Source organism: Anser brachyrhynchus, assembly GCF_964034855.1.
Source record: "Anser brachyrhynchus genome assembly, chromosome: 4".
In the NCBI taxonomy this organism is placed as follows: domain Eukaryota; kingdom Metazoa; phylum Chordata; class Aves; order Anseriformes; family Anatidae; genus Anser; species Anser brachyrhynchus.
Window position 1 is genome coordinate 3,859,004 of NC_137698.1, and position 20,381 is coordinate 3,879,384.

General features: G+C 41.1%; 1 protein-coding gene across 13 annotated transcripts in view; it reads left to right on the top strand.

Moving 5' to 3' along the window:
• LOC308194840 (uncharacterized protein) overlaps positions 1-20,381 on the top strand; it is a 50,821-nt gene that overhangs the window by 600 nt on the left and 29,840 nt on the right. For 7 of the 13 annotated variants that reach the window (XR_013950918.1, XR_013950919.1, XR_013950920.1 and 4 more), the window contains exon 2: positions 804-965. The exons of 3 other annotated variants lie outside the window; for them this stretch is intronic. The gene's annotated coding sequence lies outside the window, so the exon portion shown is untranslated. Of the gene's footprint in view, positions 1-803; positions 966-1,075; positions 2,494-8,813; positions 8,908-20,381 lie in introns of those variants that run through there. 3 more of the 13 variants (XR_013950917.1, XR_013950924.1, XR_013950927.1) reach the window with 3 other exon arrangements.

Here is a 20,381-nt window from a genome sequence, read left to right on the forward strand (position 1 = left end):
TTATACATTCTATTTAACAACTTCCTAAGTAAAAGTGAGAAAAGCAACCAGCTTTTACAATGCAGTCTCTAGGATGTACAGTGACACCACCAGGCCCACAGGAAAACCAGAAATGTTCAGAGGGAAATTCCCTGAGGAGCTTGTGGAGGCATATTATCCTTGTACTGAGAGACTTGCGTTCTTTTCTCTTTGTGAATGAGGGTGACACCTTAGACTTTCTCTCCGCTTGCAATTCAGGGCAATCATTTTAATCTATTTCACAAGAGTTGCAGTTCTCTGAGGTGCCACCTCTGCCCTTGAGCATTGCTGTGTCACTCGGTGCACAGCTATATTGATCTGCTTCTGTAGCTAACAGCAGGGCATGAGGGAAAAAAGCATTTTTTATGGAGGAGAGGTATAACATCCTCTTCCCACCTTGCCTGTCTGCAGCCTGGAACTGTTGACCTCCAGGGCAGGCTCATTTGTGCTGCTCCCCTCTTCTAGAAGCAGAGCAAGAGCTTGGAGGCCAAATAAATAAGGAAGTGTTAGCCAGGCCTGTAATGATGTCTGCTCAGCATGCAGTGATAGTACTAAACCCAGGTAACATACTAGCTTCACTGAGCAGGTGATGGAGGTTACTGTGGAAAATGTGTTATCAGCTGATGGCGTGTTTTAACTTACAGTAAATTATAGGCTCTTGTTTTACTCAAAAATGGAAGCATAGGGGAAACAAAAGAAAGCATTAAACTAACTGGAGACAGAGTGGAAGGATCAATCATCCTTCTAATCACTAGAGGAGATTAAAACACTTCTTTCTCTTACAGCTGTGTGCACGGGGAGCAATTCTCTAACAGTCAACAGCAGAGTGCTTGAAAATCTGCAAAAAGAGTAATAAGATATCATATGTAAAAATAATGGAAGGCTTACCTTAAGATAACTTGCCTATCTGGAATATAATAACAAGGAGACTCATACAGTTTTCAAAGGTAACAAGTTTCTCTCGGATTAGAGAACCTTTCAAGTTAATCTTGTATCTCACTTGAGGTATCTGTAACGAGGGGTTACGTGCTGTTTCTGACATGTTTCTGCAAAACAGTGGACCGAGGAGATCTTTGATTTGTTCTGCTGATAAATTCATGCCTTCCTTTGCTGAAGATGCACCAGAAGTCATGACAAGTCACAGAAAACTTGCTCATACGATTTCTGGCACAAAAGGAGTCCTGTGAGTGAAACCAAGTTAACGTAAGAGGAAACAACTGTCCAACTTTCTTTATTTAGTTGGAGATATCTCGGGAGTTTACCAGTGTATATTTAGATTACTTGCAAACCTGTTACATCTGCATTTGCCCTTGGTTTCATTTTCTTGGCCAGGATGATGAAGCTGATAAAACAAAGCAATTGCGGTGTCATAAACTTTCTAATTTGTCTATAATATTTAAAAAAATAATCCTTTTCCCCCTTTGTAAACAGGATTGTAGCTATATTAATGTATTTGAAACTGAATGGAGATTGGAGGATGAAAGTAATCAATTACAGATCTGGCTTCCTTTCCTTCCTCCCCTTTAAATGATTTTATTTTCCTGTGAAATGGAAATAGAACAAGCTATGTCTTTGGGACTTCAGCCATGTTTACTCTGTTTTGCCCTGTGCAGAATCTTTCTCTCAATAAATAGTTTAATTTTCGTCAGTCCTTATCTCCGTGCTTCTGCAATGGTTAAGTAGAACAGGAGATAGGGATCATCACCTTAGGTCACATGGATGGGGTATCAGAATATCCTAAAATGATGAGGTATGTGATGGGGAACCAGCATAAAGCATGATGTTAAAGATTAAAGTTTTTTTTTTGCAGTGGCTGTAAGGACAGATAGAGGGCAGGTGTGTTAGAAGCCTTTTTCACTGAAAGGCTTAAATCTCTACAGTTCTGGAGTTTTTTTCTGCATTTAGCTGGGATACCTAACAGATCATCTCCCTCATTTAATTCTGGATAACCACTTAAACTTTGCAGAAACTTTGCATTCACACTGGTAATCAAGAAGTATCCTCGATTTCTAACTGATGGAAACAGTCGTGCTATGTTGTTTTGGGGTTCGGGGGTAGCACTAAGGACTGTGCTACTAGAAAAATCTTTTGCTGATAAAATTGGTAGTAATGATGAAATCATTTTTTCTCTTCTGAGACTAAGAAAGGTTTGGGAGTCTCTAGTTTCCTGTAGCAATAAAAACATCATCTGGAGGCCTAGACACTGCTTAGAAGGAAAAAGAGTGGCAAAGTAATATCTTTTAATCTGAGGTAAATACAGCAAGGACATCTTTAACTTAGTAATGGACCCTGACAGGGTTTTTGCTTTGCTTAGGACAGCCAGTTCTAGTGGTTAATCCTACCACTATCCCAAAGTAGCATTGTGAACAGCATCCTACAATGTTCTACTATGTTTTTCCAAGGGGATTTGGAATATATTCTACTTGAGTTTAGATGAGCTAAGAAGTGTGCATTTTTTTCCCTGTCAGGAAGCACACTTTTTCACCCCTTTACATCCCTAGCATGGGGTAATCTGAATAATCTGTTAATTGACTGAATAATCTGCGAGTACAATTTTATGGGCCAACAGTTAAGTCCTCACATATAAATTGATTTATTATGAGCAGCAGCGACCAAAGTAGTGAGTTTCTACACAAGAATGAGGGCATCTTTATTCTTCAGGCATACAACATATTTGAGCTTGTGTGCAGCAGTACAGCTTGCCAAGAGCATAAAGGAACAGACCAGCAAAATTTAGCACTTGATAAAGACTGCACTGATAAAAACCAGCAAAAGCAGTGAAACCCAGGAACTTCTTATCCTACAGATTATCAAAACAAAATTAATCTTATAAAACTAGCTAAGGAGTTGCATGCTTTTTGGCTCCATTGGGTGCTGGATATGGAGGCTTAGACTTGGAAATGATCAAATAGTGTATTGGTCTATCTGGATCCAATTCAGGGTTTTAATCCCAACATCCAGGTCCTTCTCCACTGATAATCTAAATTAAAATGAGTTTAGATTGCATGTAACAATTCACCTAAAATTGCATGATTAATGCCTCTCCTTTCCCTGGAGGAGTTCAAGTACTGGTGCATATTGTTACAGGACGAGATATTGTTGTACAGCCAGGTATTTCCTGCAAGGCTTTCCTTTCTCACTTTAATTCACTCTGTTCCTTTCCCTCAAACCTCAGTGATAGATTCTGGCAGGAATTTTCCTTTTTTTTTAGAAGTAACTTCCTTTCCTAGAAATTCTGGCAATAGAAGACACAAATATCCACTCTTGTTTATTGGTATAAAAGTTAACTTGTCAATCTATGTCCTAATGTCTTTTAGGAACTCGTAGTACTACTTCTGTTTGCTGTTTTCAGCCTATTTCTGGAGTCAGTATTTCCATTCTCTGTGAGAGCCAAGAAGCAGAACAAAAGTTCAGGTCTATGTTAATTACCAAGTCTGAGGGAAGAAAGGTTTAGATACAGGATGTTTGCTTCTTCCCCACAGAAATTTTCTCTATTTATATACTTGCGTTCAAGAGCAACCTAATGGTTTTAGAATGGAGACTTGGTCCTTGCCCGGAAAGTACATCTGATGTTAAATATGACCCCAAAAAAGTAGGGCACTAATGAATGAAAAGGGAGAATGCAATGAAGTGATAGGATGACTATATTGGTGTAGCTGTACAGGTAGGTAGATATGTGCTATTTGTCTTGATTACTTGTAATCAACACAATTCATATAATATGAGAATAGGCTCATTCTGTTGACTGGCATCTCATAAAGCCACAAGCCTTTAAGTGAAGCTTTTTAAAAAAAAAATCCATTATTTTGTATATATCTATCTCTTCATCTGAGAAGAGCACTTATTAAACTCTCACACAAAGCAATCTCCAGCTAAATTACCAACACTCATTTATGGTGCAATCAACAACATTCTTCAAATTTGCTGCATTGGTCTCAAGGTTTAAAAAAAAAAAAAGACAAGCTGTTTGGCATAATTCTACAGTGATCATACTCTATTTCTCCAAGAAAACAAATTTGTTTCTGAAGCATATGCTTAGGGTAATAATGTAAGGTTTGATCTATTTAATTCCATCTTGCATCTTAAAGCTCCGTCTCCATTTTAGAATGGAAATGTCATTTTTTGAGGAGGATACACTACTACAGTGATTCACAACAACAAAAAATCTCAGATAAATCACTTAAGTTTATATAAAAATTGTGCATGAAGATGACTGAAAGGGCATCTCGGCACAAGTTGATCTCAGTCTGCTCACTACAGCTGGGGGGTCAGTAAATATTTTCCAGGAGCTATGGTGCCTTCTTCCATCTTGTTTGTCTACTTGTCTATAATCCTGGATTGCTGATATTCTGAGGCTACTTTACCTAGATTGCTATATGGAACACTTTAACAGTGGTATTTTAAAAATAACAGGTAAAAACAATGTTCTCGAGAGCAACAGAAGATACTTCTGTTTTACTAAGTTGGGGGCTGGCTTTCCCAAGGTGTATTTTCCTATAATGTGTAACTGCACACTTAGTGCTGGAGAGAACACAGAGTTCACAGCCTTGCTTTCAGGCGGACTCGCTGCAGTTTAACATGCTGCACAAGCTGTTCCCTATTGTTCTGTGGCAATATTTTGGCATGCGTTCAGCTGAGACTCCCAGATTCACATGAAGCATTTAAACAAGTGGCCCAGTTTTCGAAGTGCTTGATTGCAAATTTAAGCACCTAATTTAACTGTCTTCAGGGAAAATATATATATATTTGATGAAAACCAGTGCAGAACTTTTTTAAAAAAAAAAAAGCACCTTCACTACCTGCTTTCCAAGGTTATCCTGAAAGCTTCTGTGTGGCACATGCTACAGCTCTAGGCTCCTGGAACCCTACCAAAAAGTATTATGTTCCTGACCGTACCTTGACTTGCAGGGAAAAATGCAGCCCTGTTTTAGTAAAGAGATGAGTTCTGGTTATGCTCCACCTGATCACTTGGCTTATTGCTACGGCCGCGCTGGACTGGGTGTCTGTGCTTGTGTTGTGCCAGCCCTTTCTTGCAGTGCAGCAGGAGTCAGGACTTTGTCTCCTGCAATACACCAAAAGAGCACTGCGGAGGGGAAAGCTGTTACGTTGCTTCAGGTGATGCATGTGAACAGCAGTAGTGTCTTGGCAAATTCTTTCTGTGGCCTGTTAGTGCTTCATAACTAATGACTGCAAGTGCAGTGCTCAGAGGAAGGATCCTGATACCTGGCTCTGTCATCCCACCAGGGAACAGAAGTCAGCCCTAATCTACTTGATGCCAGAACCCTGCAGCCTCACCCGGGGCAGACCTCCAGGTGTTTTGGGGACCAGGGTGATTCTCCTGTGTCCAGCCCTGTATCGCAGCTCCTCTGAGCAGCCAGATGGGTTGCAGCCCCAACAGCCTGCTGGCTGGTTCCTTTCAAACAGCCCATCATTTCTGCTGCATCCAATGCATCTCTGCAGTGCGAAATACAACTTCCCAAAGTCTTTGTGCTCTTCTTTCAGGCTTGATAAAGACCCCACCTGCCAATTCCTTTACCCTGGGGAAAATTCTAAAAAATCAGTTTCTTGGGTGTTTTCTAGACCACACTGTCAGCTTTGGGAGTGTCAGAAATCACTGTAACAAGGGAAAGAAAGTGCTTTTAGGCAGCAAATCACTAAAGCTGCCTTCCCCCTGCAAACATGATGAACTGGTCTCTTAAATACAGTTCCAAATCCCTTGATCTGATGGGATTTACTGGCCTTACCCAGAAAGCAGGGGGTGTGAAGCCAGGCAATGAGCAGGGAGCAGAGGAAACTGCCTCAACTGCTCTGTATTAAGCAGGCTGGGGGGAGAGTGGGCAAAGGAGGTGGTGGCAAAAGGAACTTGCTTTCTAAAGTGCAGCCTGATGACAGATTTCTGCACAGCTGCTGTCAAGGGTGGATATGTTATAAAACAAACAAACAAAAAAATCTTCCCTGAATGGACAGTTAATGAGGCAACCCAGTAGTTTTTGCTTGGTTTATTTTTGGCATCCCTGTGACTCAGTGACAGATGTGTAACACTTCAGATTCACTTCCCTCATGCTAACATTACACCCGTGATCCCTTGTGTCCGTCCCCTATCAGCACAAGAGCAGCTAGGGCCAGGCCTGTGTTTGTGTTGCTTCCCCGAAGCTGTGTGATTAATTCTGTACTTCAGAGAATTGAGTTTCAAAAGCCTTGAGCTAAGTGACGAGGAGGCAGGGGAAGTGTGGAGCTGAGGGATTTTTTGTAACAGATTATGATTTACTTTCCTGTTCCAGCAAGTGGAAACCCACACTGCTGCCCTGTGCTGTCTGTCTCAGAAAGGTACGTGTGCTATTCTCATGAGGACAAGCTTCCATTGTCTTACTCTGGGGCAACTTCACTGCTTATAAATAGGAACAGATGCTTCACTTGGAGCAATGAAGAACAGGTGTGGAGAACGAAATTATTTCCTCCTGCTTTAGTATTGTTTCCCTTCCTTCACACTAGCTTCTCTGTGAAGATAATCCACTTCCCTGCTGCCCAGCCACTCAGGCTGGAGTGGTGGCTGTGGGGTGTGCTCCCTCCCATGTAAGCTGCCCCAGAGCATCCGGATTTAACAGTCCTGTTCTCCCCAGTGCCCAGCGGTACAAAACAGATGACTTTTTTGCAGCTGTAAGAAGGTGGCAGTGAGGGAACCTGAGTCAGTACGCTTGATTATGCAAAAGGTGTCAAGGCACAGTCGGGTTTCCTTATGCTGATAGATTTGCGCTACTTTCAGTGTAGATAGCTGCAGCTGCTGGCTCTGAGAGCAGCTGTGGCTTAGCTGGAAAGTGGGTGTTCATTTTCAGAGGGATTCCTGGGCTTCAGTACTGCAGTTCGTCGTCTAGTTAGAGGCTGCTTGTTTACTCAGTGTTCACCAGTACATTTTGAAGTGATATAGAAATGGTCCTGCTGTGTTCTGTGTTAATGGACTTTATTCCTTCTTGGGGAGCGGCTGTAATGGTCATGAGATCACACAAATAGTATTAGTGTATTCCCCACATACAGAAAGTGGGGAAGGTATAAATAACTGGTATGAATGTTTGTTACCAGAGGAAGATTTCAAGTTAACTTGAATTAAATAACTGCAAAATTGTAGGGACAAGACACTAAGTTGAACAATGCTATTTTATTTGGGAGATTACCCTGTTACATGACTGTTACTGTCTGTGCTTTGTGCGTACCCTTTGATCGCTTTTCTTAAACAAAACCAGAAGGCTAAAAGGACAGGCACTTAGAGCATATATGACAACCCTGTACTGCTGTAAACAGCAGGATGTTTTTCTGTCATCCTGTTCTGAAGTTAAATGCTTAATATTTCTAATACTGAAGGCGTCCTCAGTCCTCCTGATTCTGAAATGGCCTTTTGTGAAGTGAACTGTGCTATTTCTTTTTACACCACAACTGTTCTTAAAGCCAGACTCCAGCGTTTCGTTACTATGTAACTTCAACTGTGCTCTTGCTTGTGCCTGATAACTTAGTTATTTCTCTGGAATTAAAAAGGAACCTACTCCATTAAAGTAAAGGTGCTGACATGCACAGGACTCGTTTGCAAGACAATACACAGGCACCCAACAGCTTAGCTTTTTAGATCTTCCAAATCAATTCTGGTACCATCCTAGAAGTGCTGTGCTTTCTAAAATGGCTGAGGTCTCAGTTCATACTTTGCTGACACTATTGCTGTTGCAGTCAGCTTTCTGAAGCTGTGGGAGGTACACTTCAATTACTTTCTTACCTGATCTGAAGTCACTCTCCTCAGCTCCACTATGCTATGACTGCCTTTGAATCCTGGTCAATAATATGCCTGTGTAGTACTTCTTGTCAAGGTCTTCATTGTGTCTGTCTTGGTATTTTCCAGCATGCAATCTTATCTCTTTTAAGAGCTATGGGAGGGAGCAATTTTTGCAGAAGTGCTTGGAAGCCTTTTTCTGTGTCCGTAGAAAATACTATCTTTACTGGTAGTTCCAGCGTGGCATATCAGAAAATGACAGAAATCATCATCTTTAGGGAAGAATAAGGAGGAAAAGCCTGCAGGCTTTTTGTATTAGGCTACACAGAAGGTAGTACAGCTTAGCTTGCCTTGCCATGAAATGCTGGGCTGCAGACAGGCAAAACATGCTGGTACTCTGGGTTAGCAAATGAGAAGTCTTGCAAGTAAGTAGATGACATTTTTAATGGGGATGGGAGGGTGTCAAATCAAGATTCATGTTCATGTTGACCAACTGATATGATAGTGAATGAGAGCTTAATCTAAGGAGAAGGAAACTGCTGTGAGCAAAGGCAATGTGCATTTTTGAGAGCAACATGAGACCTCTTGGCTTGCACTGCTTCCAAGAAATAGTGAAGTTACTTGACATACTATTTTCTCTAAAGTTATGCTAGTGATGATTAGTACAGTGTTTGCTTTTTGCATTGAAGCTTCTAGAATATGAAGAGAAGAAATAACTTTACTGATGTTGGTGGTTATTAGAAATGTTCATGGCTTGGGAGATCTGAATACTGTAATCTCTTAAAAGTCAAACTCAATGCTTCCATAAAATTATCTTATTACTACGTCTGGGTACAAGACTAATGATACAAGATATCAGTTTCAATGCCCAGAAAGTTCCTGGATTAGTATTTAACTTCTGTCTATTTTGCTCATTGCCTAACTTATGTTGTGAAGTATACAACTGTTCAATTAATACCAAAACACGGGCATCAATATTCTTTGAGCCACTTGTAAAATTGGTACAAAGATGTGCCTTTCAAATGAATGCTTCTTTCCACAGCATGAGGCATCTTCATGAGATGTCACACCCACTGCTGGCGGCCTGCAGCTCACTGCATGAACGCTTCTGCTGAGACAAGACATTCTTATGTGAGGTACTTAAAATCAAACCAGCGTCGTCTCCAAGTTAAGTAAGGTTAGCTGAAGAAAAACAATAAAATGTTTTATTGTTCAATAAAACTACATATTAGAGCATAGCCTTGGAGTTTGATTGCAGGTAAGCTTGTAGAAAACATTTCTTCAGCCTGGAGGCATCTTTGATTTGAGATTGAGATCCTCCCGGCCTACTCCATCTCCAGTAGAAAGCTTGCAAAATTTTGGCCACCAAAGTTATCCTGTTTCAGAACTGGCACTACTCAAACCTTAATTATTTAATTTGCTTCAGTTTCGGACTCTCGAGTAGACTGCTTTTGATGTGAAGGGATAAGCTGTCTTTGCTCAAAAGGAAGTGAAGCCACAGACATCCTGGGAATAGCACCTAAACCTCAGCATCCCTTGGAGGAATGTCTTCCTCCTTACAAGTGAGATTCCCGATGGAGCACCAGGGTACCACAGGGGCCAGCTGCTCTCTAAGGGATGGGGAGCAAGGAGATGAGGCAGCTGGCAGGGCAGGGGCCTTGGCCACCCCACAGAACCTGAGCAAGGCAAGCCCTGGGGTGGTAAGGGGTCAGGTGAGAGCCCTGTCACCATGCGCAGCCTTGGTGATAAGGCAGGGTGAAGGTCTAGCTGGGAAGCCAGTCCACAGTGGTAGGGTCCATGGCTGGGCTCAGGCTGTGACAAGAGCTGGAAGGGAGTAAAGGCCTGGTCAATGCCATTAAGGCCCGTTGGTGCACCTGGGGCCTTGCAGGTGCAAAAATTACTTTTCTGTCTTGGAAAGCTTTGAAATGGCTGATGTGTGTCTATGCTGGAGGATGGGGGACATTCTCCGGGTTTCTAACAGTGAGATCTAACACAACACAATGACTGAGGAACTGTTTGAGAAATTGAAAGGGAAGTTTTGCCACAGTGCTGACTTCCATGACCAGCAGTAACGACTTCAGAACAAGAAAGCAAAAAATGCAGTTGCTTGTTTAGTAGTGAATAGGAAAGTGCTTAGCAAGAGACTGCTGTAAGAAACTCATTTTACCTTTAGCTGGGTAGCAACTGCCAAGTTCCGAATTACAGATGGGAAAGGCACTGGAGATAAGAAAAAGCAAGCTTAGTGAAATGCATGATGTCCAAATGACTAACTGCTGTACACTTTCAAATAGTTATCACAGTAATTTCTGCATGGCTATAGTGTATGTGAAACAGCATTGCAAAAGGATTCAACTCCATAAGGACACAGTGAACCAAGAGTCTAGCAGTCTCTCTGGTGATAATTAGTTGTGGGTTGGACTATGCAGTGCTGTACTGAGCTTGCATTGGGACACTCCCGCCAGCTCTGTGACCTGGTGGGTAGTCATCTACCTACTACAGTCCTGTTTCAAATGAACTCTCTTGATTATCCCCCGTGTAGTACAATGAGAGATGTGTCAGAGCTGGAATAAGAATTTGGGATTCCTAATATGTAGCCTTGTGATCTCTGAAGATCTAGTGTGCTTTTTGCTTCAGTATTGCAGAATAAGTAGAAAGCGCTGGGTCCAATGGCTGAGAAGTTAGAGCTATTAGTGGAGCTGAAAGACTGCATGGATGCCCAGTGTAATTTCTGTAGGCTGCAGAAGTAGCTAGACTGACTGGAAGAATAGCTGCTTGCAGGGTATGCCTTGTCAGGGAACTGTGGAAGTTGCAAGGGTATGAAAGTACATGGAAGACAGGCACCAGAGAACTTCTGCGGGTGCACCAGATGAATGGTGACTTAAGACATCTGTTCTGGCTGAGAAAAAGCTTTGTAAGTGTTAAGACTTCAGGGCCATGGGAAGAAAATGTGAATGGGTGCAGTAGGACTGTGTATGTGTGAAGTTCCACGTGTATAACACTTTATGGGGGCATCCATATGACCTGCACTGCACTAGCAGCATGGCCTGGAGAGGTTATGGTTCAGCTCTGTTACCTGCAGGAAGCAGGGACTGCACAGGCTGTAGAGAGGAGAGTACTTCTGTAGGAGGCAGGACTTCTGACCTCCAAATGCAGGGGCTGCAGGAGAAGGAAATGGAAACCAGGTGGCTTTCATGTTCCGAAGTATGCTCTTTGACCTCTGCTGCCTGCCTAAGAGGTGAACTGGGTGCTTCGTTTCCACCTTACATGTGGGACTAGTTCTTCCTTGAATTCAGTGCTGGGGCTCATTCTCCTGCCATTGGAGTAGAAGCAGCAAGGGAAGGACATCGTACTCTGCAACCTTGCTTGCTCACGTGGCAGCTGGGAATAGCTTGGCCTTTGATATCTGTATGCTATGTAACAGACACAAAGGAGAAACATAACTAGAGCTTACAGTGAGCGTGAACACAAGGCGAAAGCTGACCCATCAAAAGAGTTTGAATGTTACATTGTTGGCTAGCTCTTCCAAAGGAGCCTAATTGCTCGCATTGCTCTTCCCCACCACACCCTTAGAAATAAGTGCAATATTTTATTTCCAAGGACAGTGTACTTCCTTGACTTCTTGTATTCTTCAGGTTTGTCACTTTGTTTTATTACTCCTGTCACTATAATTTCCCTTGTTCCTGTTCTTGACTACAAAGTTCCAAGGAGTGTTTTGGGTTATACTCAATCGGTGCAGCCAAATCCTTATGCAGCCTCTTCTGTTAAAGTTATTGGTGCTCATTCTCACCACTTTCCAGCTTTTAACTATTCCTTGTCAGGATTACTTTTATTAGCTAAAGCTAATAAAGCTTTCCAGCAAGCATGGTTTCACTCAATCCGCAACCAATGTTTTTGTTTCAGTATCTGTACTTTCCCTACTGAAAGGGCAGAGGCATTGGAAGAGAAATGCTGATGCTTTGGCTTGGTTTCAGGGCTTCTGAGCAGAAAGTCTTAACAGTGGGATTCTGCTGTATTGGTGAGAACAGGTTTTGGTATTCTGGAAGTGGGATTCCTGTCATCTATTCCTGGAGACAAAGTGCTTTTCTTACAGTGTAGACAGAAGTGCTCAGCTTCTACCTGTTCCTACATCTTGTTCTGACCTTGAACGTGTTTACTTATATTTATCTTATTGCAAGATTTTAATGATTTAATGATCTTCCTTGAGAGTAACGTAATTCTTCTAAAGCACAGCAGCACTGCAAAATAGATAGATGCATTATATACTATAAAATCTACCAATGCTAATTACTTCTGACCAAAAGGCAGCTGAGAAAACAGTACACGAGTATTTTTGTCTCATGACTGCAGTAAAGACCGGTCAGATTGTGTCACAGTTACGTCACTTGAGATACCAAGGCTGTAGAAGACACAAGCAGTAAGTCTGAAGTTGCTGCTGAAGTGCAGAACTGTCAAGGAGAATAAAAGCTAACATATATACTAGATTCTTAAAAGAAGAGGTGCAGGTTCTTCACTGAAACTGATCTTATTTAATCAATGGGACCCCCATCCACCTACAGGTTGTTGAAAGCAATAGAAATGTCAGTTTCCTCTCTGGAAGGAAAAACTCTCACATCTTGGTGCACCAAGTTTGCTCCAAGGTGCCTGAAGACACGTTTATAAGTTACTGCGTTCTAAATAGGTGTTATGCTGACAGAAATTTCACGGCTGCTATCTTAGTCTCCACAGATATTGAGGTGAAGAATGTTATAGCACCACTGTACTTGGCACACCTATATTAAAACAACACTTTTATCTATAGCCAATAAATGTCAATATCTTCATGACCTCCAGATTTAGACTATTGACCCTACACACCTTAACATTTAATTAAATCAATTTACTGTTGAACTTATGAGAAGTCCAAGTGACTGGGAAGATCAGACAGGGAAAGCATTATCCATTCTTGAACCTGAAGCGATAGGTGAACCCACAAAATGTCTCTGTTACAAGCTTCTCAGTTGCAGACCTCCTTTGAGCTTGGACAAATTGTAGAACATAACCTTTCAGGATTTCAACAATGTCTAATGTTTATGTGGAAATCTGTCAGACTACCATACACTGAGAAACTGGGCAGACACCTCTAGGTGTTAATATAAGTAATGCGATGTTTTGCTGTGTTGTAGACAGGTTACTTAAATAGCAGTAATCAGCCTAATCTGGCAGGCTATCACTTGATAATGCATTTTCTATACTGTCTTTTGATAGCAAGTAAGTGCAGTTACTGCATTGCATATGCAAGCTTGTTTGAGCAAGGAAAATGCCACGTATTCTACAGTTGTGAACAAGATCTTTTATGTACATAAAAATAATTATTTTTAACTGCTTTGCTAACTTATTACCAGGTTCTCCCTCTGCTGTACACTTGACAGGAATGTCTCCATAACTGTTATCTGTGCTCAGCTGCCTCGCAATTGTGCTGGGATATTGCAATTGTACATTCTCCCTTGGGAGAACTATTGCAACAGTGCTTCCTGGTCCATATCTAAGGCAAAATTAGCTTTACATAACCCTAATTGTTCAGATCTTTGATTTTAAGACAGGATGTACCCTGGGTAGATATCTGGGTATTTACAATACCTGTTTTTACATATTCTTTAAAGTGTGAGTTTTTGATCATAAAACCGCAGTGTCTTTCTGTTCTCATTTCCAAAGTGCCATATTGTCCCAGCTTGCAAAGATGACTGGCAGGAAATTTTCCCTTCCCGTTCAGTTTTCAGCTTTCCTTTGGCTGGAGGAGGACATAACAGGAATAGGATAATACAGTTTCTTGTACTACAGCCAGAAATTTGTGTTGGGGCAGATGAGAGCTGGGTACCATTTGCTTGTGGGGCTTGGGCAGACTTCTAGCTGGAGGGTATTGCTGTCCAAAGGGGAGGAAGCTGTCTGAGTAGAGGTGAATGCCAGAGTGGTAGACAAACTGTGTCCTCCCTACTACAAAAAAAAAGCTCATGGCTGCTGATTAGTAGTACTGCTTCTCTGTAAAAGTGAGAGGGCTCTAGATCATAGGGGTACAAGAGATTTGAGCACCCCATTGCCCTGGTCTGTGTTGTACGTTCCTCTTGAATGCTGCCTTCTCTCCTGTGCTGTTACTAGCTGAGGGGCATGATATTAACTTTGAATCCAAATTTAAGGGTAGCAAGAAAGTATTCCAGAGGCAGAGGCTTGAATTTGTACAGGTGTTACCATGCTAAAGCTCTAATGCTTATTTTTATGTACTTTGGGCCTCTTACAGCACAGTAGCTAGAGATATCTGGAGGATGCAGGAAGACATCCTACATGGTGCAAAGAAAGATATATACTTACTGTTAAGTCAGCTTTTCTGTACTGTCTAAGTTAGGTAATATTCATATAGTACAAACTTCTACTGGAATCTACTGGAAAACTATATTAAATTGTCTCATACTTGATTGCATCCTTTAAATCTAGACTACATTTTTTTAATGTTTAATTTAGAGTATGTCCTGCTCCTTCTTAGATATTTTTGAATTAAAGGTCAGTATTATTGCTAATGCAGGTTAGCCTTATAAAACTGAAAGGTAGCCATACTGTCTTACATGAAAGACAGTTCAGGAAGAGCTTCTGCAGCTGTGACACCAAGAAATATAGAGGGAATGGTAGGCTTAGATGAAAAATTAGACTTTTTAATCTGCTCTGTAATTTGCTGTTGGCAACAATTGGATGGGAGATAATTATTAACAAGATTAATGCAGTAAAGATTATAACTACTTGGATTTTTTCACTGTTTCCCTATCATGACAACCTTTAACCAACTTTTCTTGTTGAAGACCAGTTCAGTTAATAGGAAAGGTCCAGGAAGTATTCCAAGGCATGGTCCTGTTTCTTTTGTCAGTCCACTTCCTTCCTTATAACAAACTTTTCCAGCCTAAGGCAGAGCTCACATAAGCGTCATTCACACCACTCATGGTGCACAGTCACTTCCATGCAGCGATGGCCTGGCACAGGGACAAGGCCTCTTATTGTCGATAGTGATCTAAAATGCTGGAAACCTGATCATAGTGGCATGACAGGGTCAGAGAACAAATTACAAGTAAACATTCTTGTTTGTGTTTCCAGGGCCCTCAGTGAAAAATGTTCTCTGTATCTTCAGAGGGGTTATTAGCAGCTGCTCAGTTTCCACATCTTCAGCAGGTATCCCAGAGCTAATGAAATCCTGGTGGATCCACTGAAACAAGAAGTGCTGTAACTTTGCTAGGAAAGAGGATGGTCGTCTAAGCACTGACAATCCAACAACTGGTGCTTTGTCACTGATTTCTTTTCCCAAGAAGGCCAAAAATTCAATGACAACAATCACATTGGCTTTGAGAGAGTCAAGAAACCTTTGTCCTGACAGGTGTGTATACCAAATATTCAAGCGGCTTCAGCTGGGGAAGTCTTTTGTGTCTGAAACTTATGTTCCTCCTAAAAAGGAGAATTTTAGCACCATGTTCAAAAATAGCTCTTCCTTGTGTCACTAGTCGTAAGTTCAGGCGCAAGGTAAGGAGTTCTCTTCTTGTCATGTATGTGGAAAGAGGTACTGAGAAGCAAGATCTCAAGTTGCCTTGCCTTCTCATCATGGGTCTGAAGCAGAAAAGGGTCTGGACAACAAGTTGTTTCATCTTTAAAGCGTTTTAAAGTCTCTCTAAATTCAGGTGATGGGGTTTTTCTAAGCACGTTCTTTTTACTTGTTTCATCACCTTCTATGATTACAATATTCTTTACCTTGGTGATAAATTTTCCTTATCTCTCTTAACCTCTGGCCCTTAAAAACAGGTTTTGTTAGTCTTATGAGGTTTTTAAGATTCAAAGGTTTGAGTAGTTATCAAAACACTCCATCCTTGCAACAAACTCTATAAGCAGGCCCTTTTTAATATGACCTTAATCAGGAAACTTCAGAGAGTATAGTATTAATCATAGGCCAGTTAATGCTGGTGTATTTCTAAGGAGCTCTCAGCCTTCAGGCTGGGACAGGATGTGTAATTCTTCCTATTCTCACTAATAATGGTGACCCAGTTAGGTTATTTGAGAAGGGGGTTTGTTGCTACCTCAGTAGTATCTACTTAGGGTAGTAGATATGGTGGTCTGATTTCTTGATGTGACAGAATATTTTACTACCTGGAAATAGGACTTCATCAAAACAAAAAATGGGAGTAGACCAGAAGCTTTTTATTGTTGAAATGCCAGGAATCCTTCGTTCTGCCAAGGGGCCTGATGGGTTCTTGTGTATCCCCTGTAATTGTTAGCTGAAGCTGGTTTGACACTGGGTTCCCTGACAGTGCAGAGGCAGAAGTGGTTAATGCTGTGTCCACTACTAATCTACACCTGATGCTCATGTATTAAATGAGCATCTGAAAGGTCTGTTATTGTAATAATAGAAGCACTATTTCTAACACTCAGTGTGTGGAGTTCATCACCTTCTCTTGTGAACTGGTCTTCAGGCTCCCACGAAGACAGCAAGCCTCGTTAATCTGCAGCCACACAAAAGAGATGAGAATTTTCCTAAAATGGTCCAGAAAACACAAGATGCTGTTGTCACAGATAATGTTTTCCTTCAGACTGACAGCGAGCATGACCTCAGGTAACCCAGTCTGGTGTACAGTGGTGGTGACACTGACATTTTCTGACAGTCTGTAGGGCAACATATAGCTATGGGAGCGCTTGTGGATGCAGCCAGCTTCCTGGAGGCAGATTAATAAGAGTGATCAGCAATAATTCTTGTGGCCACAATTAAGAAGGAAGGCACTGAGGTTTTTCCTTACTGCTCTTGCAGAACAGAACTGTCAGATATTTTATGGTCAGTACGCTTCTAATTGTACGTATCTTGCTGTAATTATAACATAAATATTCCCACATGAATATTTAGGAAACGGCTTTCCTGTGGTATTGTACGGCATTTACATAATTATCACTGCAATTCTTGGCAGATTCAAACTGTCGAGTGTATTTACATTGCAGTGGAAAAGTATTTACTGATCCATACAAATGTTACATTTGCATCTGTAACAAAATACATACCTCGTCAGTTTGCTAATGAGCAAAATTATACATCTGGTTAAAGGAACTTTATCAGAGGCAGAGTTGGCATTTCCCATTTACCATTACTATATGGATACACTTCTTTCCCCCCTGGAATTTCAGTCAACTGTGAGAACATGTTATCGAGGAAATAAAGTGGTGCCAGAATTTATATGAAGTATTAAACTCCAGGCTTCTGAGCTGTTGACTTATAATAGTCACTGCCTCATTTGGCTGGCCAACTAACAAGCACAGCACTAATATTGGATTCAGAACTAGGGGAACAAAATCAATGGAACGTTGTCCTGGCCTTTAAAGGACTGAACATTTGGGGCCTCAGTACCAGTGGGGAGGTGCCGAGTGCCTGACAGGGTTTGGTACCAGAGCGCTCAGCTCTCCATTGCAACTACTAAATCCCTGACTGATGGAACTGGGTGCAAACCTGCAAGCAGGCTGTGCAAAGCCCCTCAGGTCCAGTTACTGAATGAACCAGCACTGCTCCGAAGCTGGCTTTGAGGGACCGTAACCTCAAACCTGGCAAATATGGTAAAGCACGAGTCCAGCTAGGTTTGGTATGTCTGGTTTGGAGCTGGCTGTGCTAGCTCTCAGCTCGTTGCGTGCAGAGCAATTCAGCGTCTTTGCCCTGTGTTTGTGTTAAGTGAATGCAACAGGAATCCAAAGGACTTGGCTCCCTATCAGCCTAAACAGGGGACTTCTGGCTGCAACTCAGCGTTGTTCTGCTAGGTGCAGAAAAATGATGCACTCTAGGAATCTTCATGCTAATTCCTCTGCTTTCTTTTACAATGCAGAAGTGTAAAGTGTTTGAATATCAGGGGGTCAGGTTCCAGCTACCATGGGGCTGCAATAGAAAAGACAAATGCTTTAAGATACATCAGGTTCTTTGTCTTTGGACGTTTCCAGGTGTGTGTGTGTGTGTGAAATTCTGGACTTGTCCCTTGAATTAGAAAAGCTACAGGTTTACTTGTCATACAACTGAACTTGACATTCCTGTTAGCAGGAGCTGGGCTGCTACTGCATCAATATCTGTGAGACCTGAAATAAAACCAGCACTGCATCCACCTGAACCGATGACCCTGCTTAGTCCCAGACTTCTTGCTTTACTGATTGTCTTAAGACATTTATATGATGATTCCAGTTGGATAGGTCAAAGATAGTTATCAAAATGTCTTGTCCTACTGATATGGGAAGTGTGACAGAAGTCGGGTACGAATGCTTCTTTGACATTAAGCTGCCTGAGGAAAAACATACTTTAGATCTAGGGTTTTACTTTATACCACTGTCTGCAGTAGACTGAGGTGTTTGATCATTTCAGTTTCACTCTCTACAATTTAAAACAATGCTTGTAAGTATTTTTCCACATTCCTAACACTGGTCTTCAAACTAACAACAAACTTAAAATGTCCAAGAATTGAATAACTGAAGAATGCTCTTCTATTAGAGAAGGATGAAGCTGCTTCTTGACCCCAAACTCTCAAGTTCCTTCTGTGGCTCTTCCCTTTAATAAATGCAGTTGCTTTATTCAAGCCATTAAAAGCCTGAATGAATAATTAGAGCTTTTCTACACAGGAATTAATTATGTTTATCTTTTTTAATCTATGGAGAATCGCAGAACTTTCTTCCTGTCTTGGGTAACCAGGCTTTTAAATACTCTTGATACTTGCACACTACTCCACTATATATGTGTGTGTGTATATATATATATTTACTTTTAAATTGTGCCCATGGAATTGTGTATAATAGGAATTGTCTCTGAAACATTTCTCTGGGGTTAATACTTTTCATCTGTGGGCATATTCACGTGAGGAGCCTATTTTATTGATGTTCTAAAACAAAAGTTCTTCCTTCAGAACTCTTTTTTTTAATACAGGTGCTGTTTATGTCTGTATTTGCCAGTGGCCTTAGGTTTATGTAATTTGGATGTGTGTTTAAGTTAGATTGACCTAACCTTTATGATCTTGATCTGAGTTTAAGAAATTTTAAGGGGGACTCAGTGTTTTGGTTTGTCCTCTGAAACCCTGTGGTTAAGTCTCCTCTGCGTTTCCTCCCCTTTTTATAAAAATGTCATATTTCACTTATCTGTTTAACAAATGGGAACACATCTTTGGGGTTTCAGGTGTTTTTCTTTTACATCAGTGTCTTGGGGCTTTGGGGAAGGCCTTTTCTAAAATCTGCCCCACACGATTTTGTGCTGAGCACGTTCTGTAGATTCTCTGGCTCACAGGCTACAGGGCCACTGAGGTAGAGTATCCACATATACAACTTTTCTGATTGGCATATGAAGCTAGAGATGAAGTGTAACGATGAGCTCTGCACAGCAGGCTGTCTGCAAAGGTTGACAATTGTCTTTGGTCTTCGGGTGGGAGGCTGAGCGTGACCTGAGGACAGATGAGATGTGGCAGGGCACAGACATAGGTGCACACAGTAAGTTTGTCAAAAACATGTAGCTGCTGCTGTCTGAAACCTTTGAAGTAAACCTTCTGATTTGGTTGTGCTTGATTTATATTATAGCAGTCTAAGGACACGGAAGAAGAATTTCAGGTGTTCAGGGCTTTTCTTATGATCCTGAACTACAATCCTACAGTGATATGCTATTGAAGAAATTTTAGGAGTCAAAATCCTTGACTTTCTTTTACTTAGTTTTTCTTTTGGTTCATGTTCAGGGTCAATATTAATTCCACCCAGTGTCTAGACTCCAAAACAGTAGATATGGGATGAAGCTAAATTTTAAGAGGAGGAAAGTAGAAAGTAATTTCAGAAAACCCATGTTCGAGAATTAAATTGCTCACCCGTGCTCTGGGAAATGAAGTTATGCTAAGGTTACAGAGCGAGGTTTGGCTTAATTGACTGTGTTCTAATTTTCCCTCACCCTTTGGTTGTAGAAATCTGACTCAGTTTGGATGCCTACAACATCAAGCCAGGCATGGTCTGCAGTATGAGAGCAGTGAAAGCTTGCTAATGGAGCCATGTGGTGTGCAGAACTGTGTGTATATTGTTTTTGTCCCTCTTAACCAGAGATACAAACAACCAGGCTGCATGCAGTTCTCTTTAGGAAATATGGTTGAACATCCTTAGGTGGATGTTCTTTCCTTTCCCATTAGTTGTTTGAACGACACATTTGAAGAATTGAATGGCATCGAAGTATAGGTAAGGTCTATACTGAAAAACATATAAGCTTCTAAGTTCAATTATCCTTTTCCTCCTTTCTGAAGTAACTTATTTTTTTCCGGATAAGTTCATATTTTTTCAAGAAGGGCTAATTGTAGAAAACAAAGAGCTCAAGCTTAGATTACTAATACACTATTATCATGCTTGAGATGCTGTTGTACTTGTACTAATAAATTGTCAAAATACTTAGAAATAAAAATATTTAGAAATAGAAATACTATGTTGCAGTCATAATAAATGAACATAAATCTGGAGATGTGCAATCTTCTGAGTTTTCAAGTTAATGTTGTATGCATGTGCATGTAACACTTTTTGTTAGTGTTCAGTGGGATTCTAACTTGTGGTACAAAATAGCAAACTTCTACAAAAATTT